Raw genomic sequence first — 15,752 nt, 5'->3', positions numbered from 1 at the left:
TGATTTAATGTGGCTGAAACTCAAGATGGAATGGATTTGATAAAACTTCCTTTGGTTAAAATACCTGCAGGGTGTACCTAAAATCCCGCAAGTCCCACCCGGGTTGGGTGGGCCGGGCCGTTCTGAGTTTCTCGTTTATACCCGGGTTGACTGAACCCGACCCTTCTGAGTTTCTCCTTTACACCCGGTTTGGGTGGCATTCTGAGTTTCTGCTTTATAGCCGTTTTCCTCGCTGCCGCCCCTCCCAGCGGAGCGGGGCCGTCCCCCGGCCCGCCCGTCCCCGCCCCGCCGGCGCGGCTGCCGTGGCGGCGCATTGATTGTGAGGCGGCGGCTGCCCGGCCACAGCTGAGGAGCATCTGCGGCCCCTCAGCACCGCGACCCTCCCGGGCCGGGCCTCGCCTCAGCTCAGCTCTTCCCTCGGCGGCGTGCGCGGTGAGTGGGGGTCGGGGGAGCTGGGCCATGCCCGGGGCTCGCCCCGGAGAGCCGGGTGAAGGGAGAATGGGTTCGTGCCCGGCCTCCAGCGCGGGGWGCGGCGCCGGGGGCTCGGGGAGCGCCTCAGAGCAGCCCCGCGCCGGGCGGCGCAGGAAGGTCGGAGGCGCTCGGTGGCAGCGGTGGGYGCGGGGGCTCCCGGCTTTGTTCGTGGCTGTGAGCTGCGGTGAGATGAGACGCAGCCCTGGCATCGTTCGGATGGTCCCTGAGAACGCTGCAACTCGGGCTCGCGGCTTCTGCTCCCTGCGTGAATATTCAGTGTTCTCCTTCTCTTGCAGTCTGGAATAGCGATCTCAGGTAACTGGAGTTGGCTGTAAATGTAATTCCTGTGGGCTGGCTGCTGTAAGCTTTATTCACGCAAGTAAGACCTCCGTGCATGCGTGAAATATTTTTTTTGCGGAGTGATTTTGCWTGTTTCCATCCTGAAGTGCATAGTCTCCGATGGCTCCTGCAGGAGATGGGCTTGTCCCTTTCAGTGTGTGTGAGTGTGTGTGCGGTCGCTGTTGATTTTGGCAGCTCGTAAGTGATATTTGGTAAAGGTCGGGTGTCTTCATTGGCTTCAGGAATGCATTAAGCTGGATGTGTGCCTGTGTTTTTGATATTGCAGAAGCAACTAGAGAGAACAGCCTTAAAAAAAAGGTTAAAGGAAATTGTTAAGCTTTCCTAATTTCTTAGAATTTTCAGCTAGTATATTTGTAACCATGTCATRGTAAAGTGCAGCCAACGGTCAGATTTTGTGTTTGCTAGCACGTTGACGAATAATGAAAAGATGGGTCTAAAGCTAAATTTTGTTGCTTCATTTAAAAGAAATRCTTATCATTTCTTCCATCTCTGCAYCTGTTAGCTTTTAGGAAAAGATTACTATGAGGTGGTGATTAGGCAGCTTTCATACAATTTTACAGGAATAGTTCACCAGCTCTAGAGTAATGGACCCATCTGGTCATCTAGGATCTAGTTGGATGTAGAGCTGTGGTACAGAGTGGCAGAGCTATTCTCTGTCTGTAACTTCTGCCAAAGCCAAAGCAGAGCTAAAGCTTTGTTCTGGAAGTCAGGTGAATACACTTTGTAAATCTAGTTACTCTGTGGTAGTCTGAGTGATATGTGGCTTACTATGAATGAAACATGTATTGACAGGGTTTTAGTATCTGTAGTATACATCATTGAGTGACTCAATGCTTCCTCTCTCTGTTTCTTATTAATAATCTAATTAAGGGAAAGCTCTGGAAAGAATATGGAATTAAGACACAGTCCCAGTGGAATGCAGTAAAAAAGACTTTCCAGAGCAGACAGTGTGTGAGGAATTTCCAGACGTATTTAACTCATCACCCAAGACAGAGCCAGATTTTGAACACTCCTACCTTGTATTTAGAGTCCAGAGTTAACTGCTAGATTTTTGGATCTTGCTTTTCAGGTTTCAAACTTTTGTATCCATAGTGCGTTGGGGGACAGTGAGGGAAATGTGTCTGTGTAAGCCAAATTCTCAATCTTCAGTGCATAAGAAAATGACACCCTGAGCACTTAAAAAAATCTGATCCTTGGGTTCAGTCATAACTCCTACCACGTCCATTCTGGAGACACTTCCTTTTAATTTTTACAACAGATAGAATGACAATTGTAAAATCTATCCACAATAAAGCACATCAGTAAAATGACTTTGTTTTTTTGTTACATAGAAGCCATCAGGATTGATGAAAAGCTCTGTAAATACGGTAGCAGAACTGTATGTGGYATTTAGTCTCTGAACAAAAGTAATAGTTAATGGCTAAAAATAGTGTTGCCTCTTCCAACAGTAGAGTTAAATATGGATGTTAACTGCAGCAAGGTAGATTGGTCCAGAGCAGGAGGCTCAGATCATTCGTACTTGCTGACCTAGCCTACTGCTTCATTTTCCTTTAAAATATCACTCTTGTCTGTTTGATAATAGATCACAAATGCAAATGAAAAAGCTGTTCTTAAAAGTGAAAATTTGAGCTTATTTTGCTGCACCATAAAGGAACTAACTTCTAGAATGTGTCCTGATCCCATGGAGCTTAACACAAATTGCTGAGCTGTGTTGGGATTGAGCCTCGGTTTGCATGAGTGGCTGGTCTCACACGTCTTTGCACCAGGGGTGAAATATTAAATCTGTGTCATGGTTTGGACCCTGTCCGAAATCAAAGCACCCCCGAGGTTTTCCCCCTYATCCCAGAGGGGAGAGCAAAACCCCAATTAACACCAAAGATTTTTGGCTTTTAGATAAGATAACGGATTGAAAGATTTTCACACTCCAGTATTGGTCAGACAGGCTGAAAAACTTAAGTTGCAAAAAAGAGGAGRTGAAAAAAACCGGACTATTTAAGACACSTGTTTTCTCTCCTGGTTCGYCTCCCATTGTCCCACCCGCAAGGGGARCARGGGATGAGAGTTTTCTGTCCATCACGATGTTGTCTYCCATCACCATAGGAGGAGAGTTCTTATCCCACTCCAGACTGTGGAGGTTCTATTCTCGAGAACAGACAGTAWTATCACTGCTGGAGCCATGGGATTTTTCTCCTTTTTTGCCTTTCGCTTTTGCCCAGGCTTGGCCAGCAACCTGTCCATCACCCTSAGAGCCATCAGAGATTGGCCCTAAAACACAGGGRTCAGGACTCCTTTGCTGGAGAAAGCTTCCAGAACTTTCTCACAGGAGCTGTCTTKGTGATTTTGTGGTCCCATCCCCCACCACTAAAAGCAAAACCACCACGCTCTGGTTCTGATCATTTAATACTATTTGAAGTGGTTCAATGTCACTGCTCAATAAGTGCCTTCATAAAAAGGTCAGTGAAAAATTTGCCTCTCCAATAGCCCTGTCACAGCCTCTCAAGGAGCTGTTGAATTATGAGAGCTGGTGATTATCTGCCTACACCCGTGGCCCCACAAAGAAGAGAAGAAAATAGCAAATTCTTGTCTAGCAGCATTTCCTCTCAGAGGTGTTTGCTTTCCTTGTGTTTCTTAGGTGAGTTTGGGATGTGGCTAAAAGAGTGACTAATTAGTACACATTTAGCCCTTGGAAGATGGAAAATAATGTATATGGTGATTTGAATTAAGTGGTGTTATTCCCTACAGTTATTCCTTGCCTGCTCTGTGTCTCAAGTTGGCGCTGTAGGTGATTTTAAAGCATTATTTAGGCTGTGGTTTGGATTTGTTGAAACAGAAGGGTGAGGGAAAGTCTTTCAGTAGGAAAAAACAGCAGATAAAGATTTTCTTGTTCAAGCCTTTTTTTTTTTTTAGTAGCAGCAGATCTGTCTATATGGGAAGGAGGGAAAGGGAGTTGAATGGAACTGAGCAAGAAGCTGTCATGTGCGGTAAAATTCTGATCTTGTTCTCTCATGCCATCCTGGAAGTACATTTGCATTTAAAATTTCCCGGTGAACCAAGCTGTCGGACCAGTGCAGAATGCTAAATGAAACCTGACAGCTAACTGAAAATGCCACACAGTGGTGCTGGGCATTCCTCTGCTCACACAATTGAGTTGAAGATTGTTTCTTTTAATGATCATGGATCTGAAACTAAGACTGCTGCAAACAAATGGGGTGTCAGTTTTATTCTGAGATATTTTCACTTGAAAGATGTTTACTTTTTACWCATTAATCCAACAACTGTTTGAAAACTCACAGAGACTGTAAAGCCCAAATCCATTTCTGCCCATCACATAGCCACAGTATACTCCTTTGTGTTGCTCAGGCTGAAATTCAGTCTGCTTGTGAGGCTGATGAGTGCTCTGGGGCACAGTTGTGATCCCAAAGGTATTGGGTATCTGCACGGAGATACCTTTATGYTGTTTGTGTGAGCAGACAAAGCAACAGCTTTTTTGGGTAATGTGGTGATGCATTTCCTGTACAAGCATAAACCATGTTTCTGCTCAGGAGCAGTGTGATGTAGAAGCCCTTTTTCCTGGGGAAAGAATGTGAAAGCTACCGTKAAAGGCTTCAGAAGAATTTGGTAGGTTTTACCTTCTCGTGTGTCAGACTTGGGTGCCTGCAGTTATTGGCAATAAACTGTCCCTGTGCAGACAGACAAACGATGCAGAACAATCTGAGGAGACTGAGGGTTGGAAAGGGAGAAGAAAATGAGTGCTAGGTTAATGTGTGTATTGGGTGTGAAAGAACACCTGCAGTCACAGAGATGGAACAGATCAAGTGCCGGTGCTTGGCTGTGGCAGCTCCAGTGCAGCAGTGGTACAAGACAGCACAGTGGTCTGTGATATCCCAGTTATGAATGGAAGAATAACWGCCTTTACACATGCACTGTGGATGCCTTTGGCTCACTGGCATAAATAGAGGGCACTTGCCCTTGGAAAGTTTCTGAGAGAGGGGAAAGAGCTGATTAGTAGAGCAAAGGGACTGATTAAAAATAATTAATATAGATTATCTAAGAAACAAAAAGACCCCATTGATTTCAGGTATGATTACACAAGAGAGATAATCGCTTAGGTCTTGCAAGAGAGTGTGATTAGACATAATGGGCTGGCAAAGAGAAGGTAACTTGAACATCAAGAAAAGCTGCTTGGAATGGAACTAAATAATCTTCCATGAAAAGTGGTGGTAGCATTGTTGYGTGGTGTTGTGTAATGCTCATATAGAGCTGGGGAAAATGTTCTGCAGGGCTGGTGACTCGACTCACATCTTTCCTGGCTCAGTTGTGCCTGGGGATTAGGGTGGAGGTTTTGGAAACAAAGCTCTTTAGTCTGCCAGGTCAGGTCCTCTGCTGGAGTTTCTCTGCTGCTCAGTTCCCYTCTGTAGTCTGCAGGAAGGGCAGTCATTCCCTGGTAGCTTGGATTTGTACAGGTGAATTAATAGATCTTATTTCATCTTTAGCCTCTGATCCAGGAAATACATGATCATTTGCTGGCAGCTGATACATATTCTGTTATTCTGTAAAATAAACACTGGAGTAKCTTAAATGCTGTTTGGGTGATGCAGTGAGGGAATATGGGAGGAGGCAAATGATGGAAGGTGCTCCAGTGGTGAGCACAGCAGCTGGACTAGAAATATTTCTGGTTTGCATTGACTGTTAATTTGTGTCCTTGGACTCATGCCGAATTCTCCTCTTAAAGGAAAGCTGAAAAGCAACAGGCTTGGGTGTTTTCCTGCTTTAAGTTCCAGCCATTATTGGCAAAAAAAAGGAATGGATTGTGTTGGACAGTAGTTGCCTCTGCTGAGCCCAGTAGTAGGCACAACTCTGTTCTTGCTGAAATGTGRAGAGCCRTTTCAGAGGGTGGTGCAGCTCTGGSGTTTATGGTGTTGGTGCACGCTGGTGATACTGTTCTATTCCTCTCTTCAGGTATGAGGTAGGTCAGTTCACTGAGAGTCTGATCAGACCACTGAGGAATACGATGTATGTACYCGTGTCTCCTGGTGGTTTGATATAACAGGTAATCTTTCCTCCACTAAATGTCATGTATCCCACAGTAAACTAGAGTTTATTTGTTAGCCATGCTCTTCCTGCCTTTAAACCCCTGTGTTGAGGCACTAAGACCAACCTGCTTTAGGCAGAGTATAAACAAAGCAAAATTCAGTCGCTGCCTTGCACATGAACACTTCCTTTTTATGGCTAAATGAGGGAGATTCCTCTTAACTGCCTTGTACTCAGACCTCCAGACACTCAGTTGCCACTTCAGCAGCATTTAGAAAGTAAATCCAGTTTAAGGAAAAAAAACAATTAAAACTAAGCAGCACTGTTGCTGAAAAAAATCCTTGTGCTTGTTGCAAGAGGCAAGAATTTAGTTTTATAAAGACTACCTATCACCTGCATATTTAGACAAAAATGTGATGCTTTGGTTCCTCCCCTACCATTTTGGGTTTAACTCCCATAGCTGCTGTGATGCACAATCTCCTGCCTGCTTCTAGAAATGAGACAGCAGTGGAGCAGATTTAGTGGAATTTGAAGACAATTGACACCACTGAGCAGCACAGTATGCTGTGCTGGAATAAAGTGCTGGAAGATGGTGCCCTTGGTCAGGATGTGCAARGTCACAGGGGATGTTTGAAGCTGATGTTTGAAGAGAGACTTGCTTTGATTATGCTTTAAAAACACTTTTTTTTGCTGACTGCAGTAAAGCCCTTATCTTCCTACCCTGTGAACAGAAATCTTTAGCATATGGGTGCTACAGATTCTGCTCAGACTGACATTCAGTTTTGTTCTTAATTTATGATGGTTTGGGCTTACTGTGAGGAAATTAAATGGATTACAGCTCTTTGRGTGGTGACAGGAGATGTCTGGGAATGATGACCCCAGTTCTGGTGCAAACAGATCTCAGTTCTTACACCTTGCTTTGTAGCTGTTGAGGTGTGGTGGACTGGGTCTTGCCCTGACCTCTTGCAGACTTGGGTGAATTCTGGAAGAGCGCTTGGGTAAGAAATCAGTGAGTGTGGAGTATCTGAGCGATGCCTGTGCATTCAGAATAGCCMAAAGTGTTGATTATTCAGCGTTGCATTTTTAGTGACAGCATCACCATATGCCCTCTGCCTCGGAGCTCTGCCGTGCCCACAGTGCTGAATTCAGCACTGACAGGTCTTGGTGCTGTCCTGCTTCCCATCCCTCCTTCTTCCCCATRCTCTCTGATTATGTTTCATTTTCTTCTATGTAAGAACTGTAAATTACTACAGTAAACCTGTTRCTCACTGGGATTGTGTTTGTCTGTTGCCCATTTTAATGAATGGAACTGTGCAACAGCCTGAAAGATAAAACCATGTGAATGAGGGTACTACGTAACGTTGGAGGCTTTTACTTTCTACCAAATGTAAGAGAAATATTGCAAACCTGAAGAAATATAAGAGAAATATAAGAGAAATATTTCCTGTGTCCTTTATGCATGGAATAACTTAGGGAAGGATGCAGATTGGCCAGCCCTGCTGTACCTCCTCCAAGTGCAGTGCAGCGCAGCTCTCTGGTGACTCTGAAAGATGGATATYAGCACAGCACAGCTGGATGCAGCTGTGCTGGAAGATGRTGCCCTTGGTCAGGATGTGCAAAGTCACAGGGGATATTTGATATTTGTGCCTTGTCCCAGCAAGGTTGTGYAGTGGGGACAGTGGTAGCAGGAAAGAAGTACAGAAGGGATTCCCAAGAAAACCTGAGTCTTCTGAAGTCACCCTGAAGCTAAAGCAGTTTTAAAACCTCACCAGTTGAACCCACCACTTTTGCTGGAGAACAGAAATCTGATCTTTCTTTCAGTTAATTCTGGTTCAACCACTAAAATGCCTTTGTGTCTGGGCCTAAAGCCAGTCTGGCTAATACCATCTTGGGGGAAGAGCCTTTTTCTTGCAGGAATATGAAGCCTGGAGCTCCTCTGGCTCCACAGAGAATGTTTATGCTCAAATAGAAACAAGCAGAGCTTTTTACTTAATCAAAAAATCCCTGACTCTCTCCAATGTGTTTGCCTACTGCCTCCTGCATCCTGCTGTTAGCTGTGCTCTCATGGCTCCCTGGCAGTATCTCCACTGTTGCATTTCTTTGTATGTTTTCCATGTTAGTCTCTCATTTTCCAGGTGATTTCACATTCTCTTCCAGCCTTTATCTGCCTCATTTTTCTCAGCTTTGTCCCAAGATGGAAGTAAAATTTGGTAAAAATTAGAAGCAAATATGTATAAGAGGGATTGACCCAACTTTTCAAGGCTTGGAAATGATTAAGAAGGAAAACAAAGTGCAATTACTCTCTTCTTTTATTCTGTTGGATGTTTTTAATATCAAGCCAGATCCAGCCCAGCCTGTTTCTGTGACTGTACTAGGACATGCAGGGCAAGAGGGGCTCTTACATTTTTTTTCTTTGGCAAAACTTGAGGATGTCTGGTCAAATCCCACCACTTCAGAAAGACAGCATTTAAATCAGCTCTTGAAGGCTTGTCTACAGACTGCTCCATCTCTGAGGGAAATGGACTTGGAGGGCTGAGGGGGAGGGAATGTTCCCTTGGCTTTGTCTTTCACTTTTGAGGGCTCCTTTCATTGTTCTTTTTTTTTTTTTTTGGGTTTTTTTTCATTTCCTTGAGCATCACTGACCTAACAGAAATGTAACTTTTTAGAAAGGCTGTCTTTCTTCTCCTGCCCTTTAATTAGCAGATGAGAGCTATCAAACATGAATAGTGCTGCAAAGTCAGGGTATTTCTAGTGGTTATATAGGGTAAACTAATGGAAGGAAAATCCAGGATTTTATAGCAGTCAYACAGTATTCACAGTAGTCTTTCACCTCCATCCGAGGCTTGAGAATTAATTTTGGGGCAGGGAACTAATTTTTTTAATTACCTTTAAGTAAAGTGCTGATGAGGAGTAAAAAAAGCTGTGTTTTCTGTGTGGAGAATGTAGCACCAAGGATCTGGCCCATCTTTCCTTGGGAACCATGCACGGCCTTATCATTATTTCAGTGAGGTATTTGGTATTCAGTGAGATGCTGACTAAGCATGTAATGCCTTTTTCTCCCTCATTGTTTGAAAATACAGGGAAATAGGAGTTTKGGGTTTGTTTTTGAGTCATCTGGCTTGCTGCTGTGAGATTTTGTGGAAATGCTTTCACTGTTCTTTAGTTACCCATTAATGATTGTGCCTAGAATGTATTCTGGGGCAACACATCATTGTCTTTTTGCTTAATACTTAATTATATTTTTTGCATCCTGCCTTCCCACAGCCCCTGCCTCTGTCAGATTTTGGTCTGTGAGTCTATGACTGAGGTTCCACAGTTTGAGAATAATACAAAATACCCCCAAGAAATAAGAATTCTAAATCTTTCAATACAACTACTTTTATGCTGTTTTGTAAATGCTTAGGAGCCTGCACAATAAAGCCTGGGGGAAAATTTGCCTGAATTGCACTTCATTTTTATTGAGGTGTAATTGYGCTTGAAGCTCAGAGACAGTTTTCCTTCAATTAAAAGTCTAAGAAATGATGCTTAGGGTTGTACAGGCTCTTGAGCATCTTTCAGGTTTGGAGTTAGTTCTTGGAGGTTTTCCCCTCTGAGTTTGTTTTGCCTGGACCCTTGTCAGTGTCTCAGCATTATTCTCTGCCCTCCAGGGAAGGAGTGGAGGAACGGTGCTCTCTAAATCTGTGGAGGCTGGGTGATAGCATTTGGTGAACAAACTCCACAGTATGCCTTGATACCCAGATTCTTCTTCCWCTTCAGTTATCACCTAATTTTTGCTGTTGTAACTTCATAAGATTTTCCAGAGTTTGGTTTCATATGTATGTATGGTTTCATCTGGTTGGGTTGTGCCACTGGATCTAAAATCTAAAATGTGTTGCTCTTCAATTACTTTTGATATGGAATGTCCAGTGTTTTCTCTGTTTTCGTGGAAGCTTGAAAACTCTTTAACTGTATCATTTGCTGAAGAAGCCATTTTGTTGAGGTTTTAAATGAATCTTACAACTCAACACACAGGGTTGTCACCTCCTTACAACAGGGTTGTGGAACTAGTGTTTAAAATGGTCATAGGTTTGTGTTCTTCTTGCCTCATCAGAAAATCGCATCTAGTCTTTTGATGGATGACTCAGATAAAGTACAGCAAAGGTGTTGCACTGCCATTGACTTTGCAATCGACTGCTTTGAGTTAAAATAGGAATTAAGAATTAAAAYAGGAATAGGAGTTAAAATTTTCCTTGCTTGTTTGGTAGTGCCCCTTTGCCAGCAGTTGCATTTGTCTGCTTAGCAGAACAGAGCCAGTTGAAGTMAAATCAGAAAGCTCAGGTTAACCAGTGGATGGGAGATGCTTTAGTGAGGGTGTCTGTTCTAGTTCTGCTGTGGCTGCTCCTCTTCTGTCCATGCAGGAGGGATCCCTGGGCTGGTGACTGCTTTAACCTTCCTACTTGTGCCCACTAAGGGATCTGTTTGCACAGGGTGACAGTGTCCAAGCAGAAGTTTAGATTGGTTTAGATAAATCCATTTTACTGTTTTGGCAGAGCTGGAGGATTCCTGTGACCTTGGATAATGTGTTAGTCTGCAAAATGTTCACCTTTAAATTGCTCAGTATTGTTTTTCTGTCARCTCTTTTCCTCTTTTGCCTGTGAGAGGCTCTTGCTTGTAGCTGAGTGTGTTTTTTTGTCCATATTCCTTCATACAGACTCCCAAAGCTTACAGAATGTTGTGTTCTCTCAGGAGCTCATAATTTTTCCTTTGCTGGAAAGAAATTCGTCTATCCATTTGTGTGTGAAATATTCAATGGTGTTGGAAGTTTTAGTGGGATGACCACATGACAATGAAAGTCTCTGAGGCCAGCCTGGCAAATGACAATTGGGAAACAAAAGGCACCACCACCCAGACTGAAAAGGGTTTTGTTTTAAAAAGCTTGAAGTTGTGTAGAACTTCAGCCTAGTTGGCAACCCATTGGGTGGTCCAAGATAGCTTGTTGCTTTATCAAGTGAAGTAAAATGGGGAAGAAGTCTTAGGTTTTCTTTATATTGATGAGTTTGGGCTCCTTTTATTACATTTTGTGATAAGGTTATTTATCTTTCTTTCATCTATTACCAATGTTGCCCTCAAGATGATCCTGAGGCATTCATGTTTGTATGCTGACAGCYGTGCCAGCTGGATGCCAGTGAGGATCTGAGAATCTCCTTCAGTAAATGCCCAGTGCCAACTGGCATGATCTAAGAATTCCTGGACTTGTCCATCAGGCGTTTCTCTGATTAAACCACAAACCATTCCGTAGGAACAGCTTCCAAATCACATTCCTCTCTGCAACAGGCGGGGATTTCTCTGCAGCTGGTGAACAAAACTGGCATTGCACCTGCCTGCTGCTCATCTACCAGTGCTGCCCATGCCACACCAGCTGTGCAGCAGCAGTTGCTTTCTGTCTGGGGTGAGGATTGCTACGACAGAGACTCAGGAAGTATTTAGAAGGAAAATAAGATTTGCTCTTTAAGCACACTGCAGTCTAAGTAGTTCTCTTTCCMCTCTCTGAAAGAATTGGGGGCAAGAGGGGGCTTGAAGAAAAGAAGATGATRGGAGGGAAATAACAGGAGGAATGAATTGAGCTGCATCCTTGCCATCTGTCTGCTTGGAGTGGTGCAGCTGCTCTGTCATTGACAGGTTGCTGTTCCTCCTCCCAGCACAGATGGGTAAATGACTTGTATTGTGAACACAAATTGCTCAAGATTAATACGACTAAATAGCCTGGTCACAAAATCTACCCCGAGGCAAAGCCTCTAGCTGCTTGAAAACCTTAAGAATCTCCTCCCTCTCATTTTGCATTTCTYTTCAGAGACTTCCTTAGAATTTGGGAGCTAAACATTATTTCARCACACATGCTTTTTCTAGTTCAGATCCTGTATCAATGCAGCACAGTCTGTTTTGGAACATTAAAAGGTTAGTTAGAAACAGGGGAATGGCCAGTTGGAGTTATAGTGGGGCTACTTCTGTGCTTAAACTTATTTAAGGATGAGTGTAAATGCTTCATTAGCTCAGGGTCTGTCTGCTACCCAGGGCTGCACAGTTTCTGACCGTTCCAGCTCCAGGGATATGTGGARGATGCCCTCATTTTATTTGGGAAGAAAATGTTCTTTGCATTGAGTGATGTGGAAAACAGACAAATMTGAACGGCAAGGTAACAGATAGAAAACGAAACAAAAAAAATGCAAAGTTGTAGTGTGATTTTGTGAATGGCTGTACGTATCTTGGTTGAAATCTCAACTGGGCATTCAAGAGGTGTCTGAGGGGTTTACTCAGKGCAAGGAATGTGGAGTTTTCCTCTSCTCTTGCAGAGCCACAGGCTCTTTGAGGTGGTCTCGTGACAACCTGGGTCCTGATCCAATACTGTTGACATCAATAGAAGAATACCTTGTCTACCCAGTATAAAAACATAAAATCCAGCACAGCACAATTTTTGATACTCCTCTGCTGGTGTTAATAATGGTAATAGAGATGTTCCAGAGATGAATAACTGGCAAGTGTCACTTCTTGACCTTAAGGGTCATTCAGGCAGTTGTTAAGCCCTGAGAGTTGCTCTGCAACTGAGTAATTTCTGAAAATCTGAATATGGTTTAGGGGCTCAAGGTGTCTCTCTTAACTACTCAGAGGGCTCATGATAGGATGGCATTTTTTGCATCACATATATTTGCAGTTTAGGGCTATAAATAAGTGATGGCAGGAGCACTAAAAATAACTTGGTTGAATCCAAATGCTTTTTGTGATAACCCTGTAATTGCTGCTACTTCTCTTCACCTCTTGTTTTTTGAAGTCAGTTTATTTCCCACAAAACCTTTTCCTACTGTCTCCAGCACCCAAGTCCCAGCTTTGGTGCWTGGCTTATCCAGCCTCTGTGCAAGTCTGAGCCCTGTAGTCACATCTCCCCAGCCTTGCTCAAAAAGGAGATGAGAGACCTGCTCTGTCTCCTCCCACAGTAATTTATCCTCTGATGTTTGGGTGTGTCATCCTCACTGGAGAGGAGGGAACAGCTTCTTTGGTATCCTTTTCTTCTGTTATTCTCAAGGGGTTCAGGCAGCAGTGTGTTCTCTTAGCATGGCAGCAGATGCAGGCTGTGTTCTCRTATTTCTGGGTTTCCTGGGGAAGCTTTTGACTAAGCAGCTGCCATCTCATGCAGAGTCAGAGAATCCAAGTCTGAGAATGTGGTAGAAATGTCAGAAGAAATATAAGAAGTTGCCGCCTCCAGCTATTTGCTGCCTTCTTCAAAATTTGCAAGGTTGCTGGACCAGAAAGTRTCTCAGTATTGCATCTGGCAGCTTCACCGAAGCCTCACCTCCCTTGGCAGCAGAGCTGACACCACTGGATTTACACAGCAACAGTAAAGCACAGCCCCTCAGCCATCCTTGCTTTGGGAGGGCAGCAGAAGGGGGAGAAGGGATGACAGTGGCATAATTTCTTAAATTTCTCTTTGCAGACTTGGAAGCCATTTGTAATGACCTTAAGATGAACTGCCTACTTAATATTCTTATTCTTTTTTTTTTCCTGTTTCACTCGTACTGTTAAATGCAAGTGACAGTTATTTCTGTTTTCAGGATTCATGATGGTAGAGTCCTATTCATGTAAGGATTGAACTCTTTTCTATTTTTCCTTTTTTTAAATAAGTTTCCCTGTWGTCAAAGTAGCCCTGGAGGTTGAGAATGACAATGTTTCCTATTCCTTTTGCCCAATCCCTGCCATCCACTCACAGTTTTTGTTTGCAGCTGGGGCCTTGTGAGCATCTCTTATAAAAACTCCACTACAGGTTCTTCATATGCCTCGAAATGGTGCCATTGCTGGCATCATCAGCTCTGTGATYYCCACTGTGGAAATAAGTAAGCCCASTTCTGCTCTGAAAATAGAGACACGTGAGAGGTTAATTCCTAAAAGGTGATGTGCCTGAAGCCTGGTGGTTTGAGTAGAGATGTCCGTGACAACCTTGGTGATCCTTAGAGCAYGTTCAGCAAAGTCTACAGAAGTGTGAAAGGAGACAGATAAAGTTGTCAAAGGGTGTTTTGGGTTGTGACTCCCTAATTCCTTTTTGCTGTGTGGACTATAAATTCCTGCTGCATTGGAGGTCACTCGTGGCTCTGCTCTGCTGTCAGACGCCTCTTTCCCCCTCTCCTGATGCTTCTTCCAAAGCTCGGTTGCTGCTGGCCATGCCAGGAGTGGTGGCTTGGATGAGAAGGTTTAGATTTGTTTCTCTAAGCTGGCTGTGAGTCCAAGTTGCCCAGGATCCATCACTGTCTTAATCTCCTYAGAGGGTTTCTGTTGTTCTTAATAGCTGCTGTTCCTGGAGATGTTTTCCTTGTGTGTTCTGGCAGCTCTGCAGACAGGCTGAGCCCTGGGCTCAYTGGGTGAGGATCAGTCTGTGCAGGACCTCCCCACCATGCAGGAATTGCWTAGAAATAGGAGGACAAATTGACATGTTCCCTTTTTGTTTTCCTGCCTCCCGCAGTTCTTGGAAATGAGGAAGGAAGCCAATAAAAAAYGTTGACATTTCAGTCAAAAGCAAAGGCAGATCAAGTGAAATGCCTGGGTTTTTTTTTTTCCCCCCCTTTTTTCTTTTTTGTGATGGACAGAAGTGTTGCTGCAGAGGTAGTGTTAGGCTTCTGTACAAAAAGTCCTTCCTGGGTTTGTTCAGTTTTCAAATTTGGAGGTAAAGCAGTTGATAGTTCTTGTCTGTGAGATTCCTAAAGTGACCGAGACAGCAAAGGAGAACGCAGAGGGTTCTCAAGTGAAATTCTTACAAAACGACCTTGGTTACACTCACTGCATTCTCTATCAGTRAAACCCTTCAATGCTGCTTCAAAAATCCATGAGTTCAATTGCTTTAATTTAAAGGAGAGACCTTTCTGTTTTGTCTTGAAAGAGTCTATGGAAAGCTCAAAGGGGACTTTTAGTGTCTTGTTGTGCTGTGCTCACCCATCCAAGAAGTCTTCTCCTTGAGTTAACCTGAAGCTTTAATGTTTTATTGAAATCACTGTGGGATGTTGACTTTCATGTGAGATTTGTAAATGGGCAGTTTGTAAACCAAGGCACTAATAGATCAAAGGTGAGTTTAACTTCAAATTATGCACACTATGAATAGGGTTTTCTAGTCTTTTCCTGCTGAAATTGTTCAATACTTTTCTATGATTTTCTTTAAGGCAGTGCAGAAAGATTAAAAAAATCACAGTCTATAAAGACATTTATGAATTTGAGGAACATTGTCATCATGATGGTTTTTTAATCTGTTTTGTTAAACTGTAGTTCACCCCTTGAAAAATGTGTTACTGTTCTACCTCCAGGATTAATATCACAGCCTGTTTGCAGCATGAAAGTGCTGGCAGTGATGCAGTTGCATTTGGAAGCTTTGCTTGCRAGGCGTTTTCATTTGGCTGAATATGAATTAAACTTGGGGGGCTGTGAAATGCAGTTCATGAGGTGCTCTCTGCAAAGTGGATTATCACCCCTCTTACCTGTGTAAGCAGCTGCCATCAATTAATCCTTAGGTTTAAGAGTCAATCTATGGGAAATTAAGAATGAGAGAGATTTTAAATATGAATTTCTGGAGCTCTGAGGGTGAAGAGAGGTTTTAAGTAGGAGCTTTGAGTATTGAAAAGGTCATAATCTAAGAKAAGATGGGGGATATTTTGATGCTTTTAGACTATGTTAATCCTGTAATCAGCCCCTTAGATTTTAATTTTTGTTTTTAGTACATTCTACCCTTCTTTGGTCTYCAGAGTTAAATTTGGCACTTTTTAATGCAAGGCTTTCTATAGCTTTTTTATCTGGCTTTTTTTAAGAGTAGCACCAAGGATTTCTAGGAGAACTATTTCCTTTAGGTTTCAATCTTCATTAGTTTATGTCCTCGGAGATAT

General features: G+C 43.3%; 1 protein-coding gene across 1 annotated transcript in view; it reads left to right on the top strand.

The window, feature by feature from the left end:
• The first annotated feature begins 316 nt into the window (after positions 1-316).
• PRR5 (proline rich 5) overlaps positions 317-15,752 on the top strand; it is a 63,394-nt gene continuing 47,958 nt past the window's right edge. The window contains exon 1 of the mRNA XM_057381067.1: positions 317-432. The gene's annotated coding sequence lies outside the window, so the exon portion shown is untranslated. The remainder of the gene's footprint in view (positions 433-15,752) is intronic.

Source organism: Malurus melanocephalus, unplaced genomic scaffold, assembly GCF_030028575.1.
Source record: "Malurus melanocephalus ecotype Western Australia unplaced genomic scaffold, MMel_1.1 scaffold_490, whole genome shotgun sequence".
NCBI classification, from domain to species: domain Eukaryota; kingdom Metazoa; phylum Chordata; class Aves; order Passeriformes; family Maluridae; genus Malurus; species Malurus melanocephalus.
Note: the sequence above shows the minus strand (reverse complement) of the source record. Positions and strands in the feature narration are given on the sequence as shown.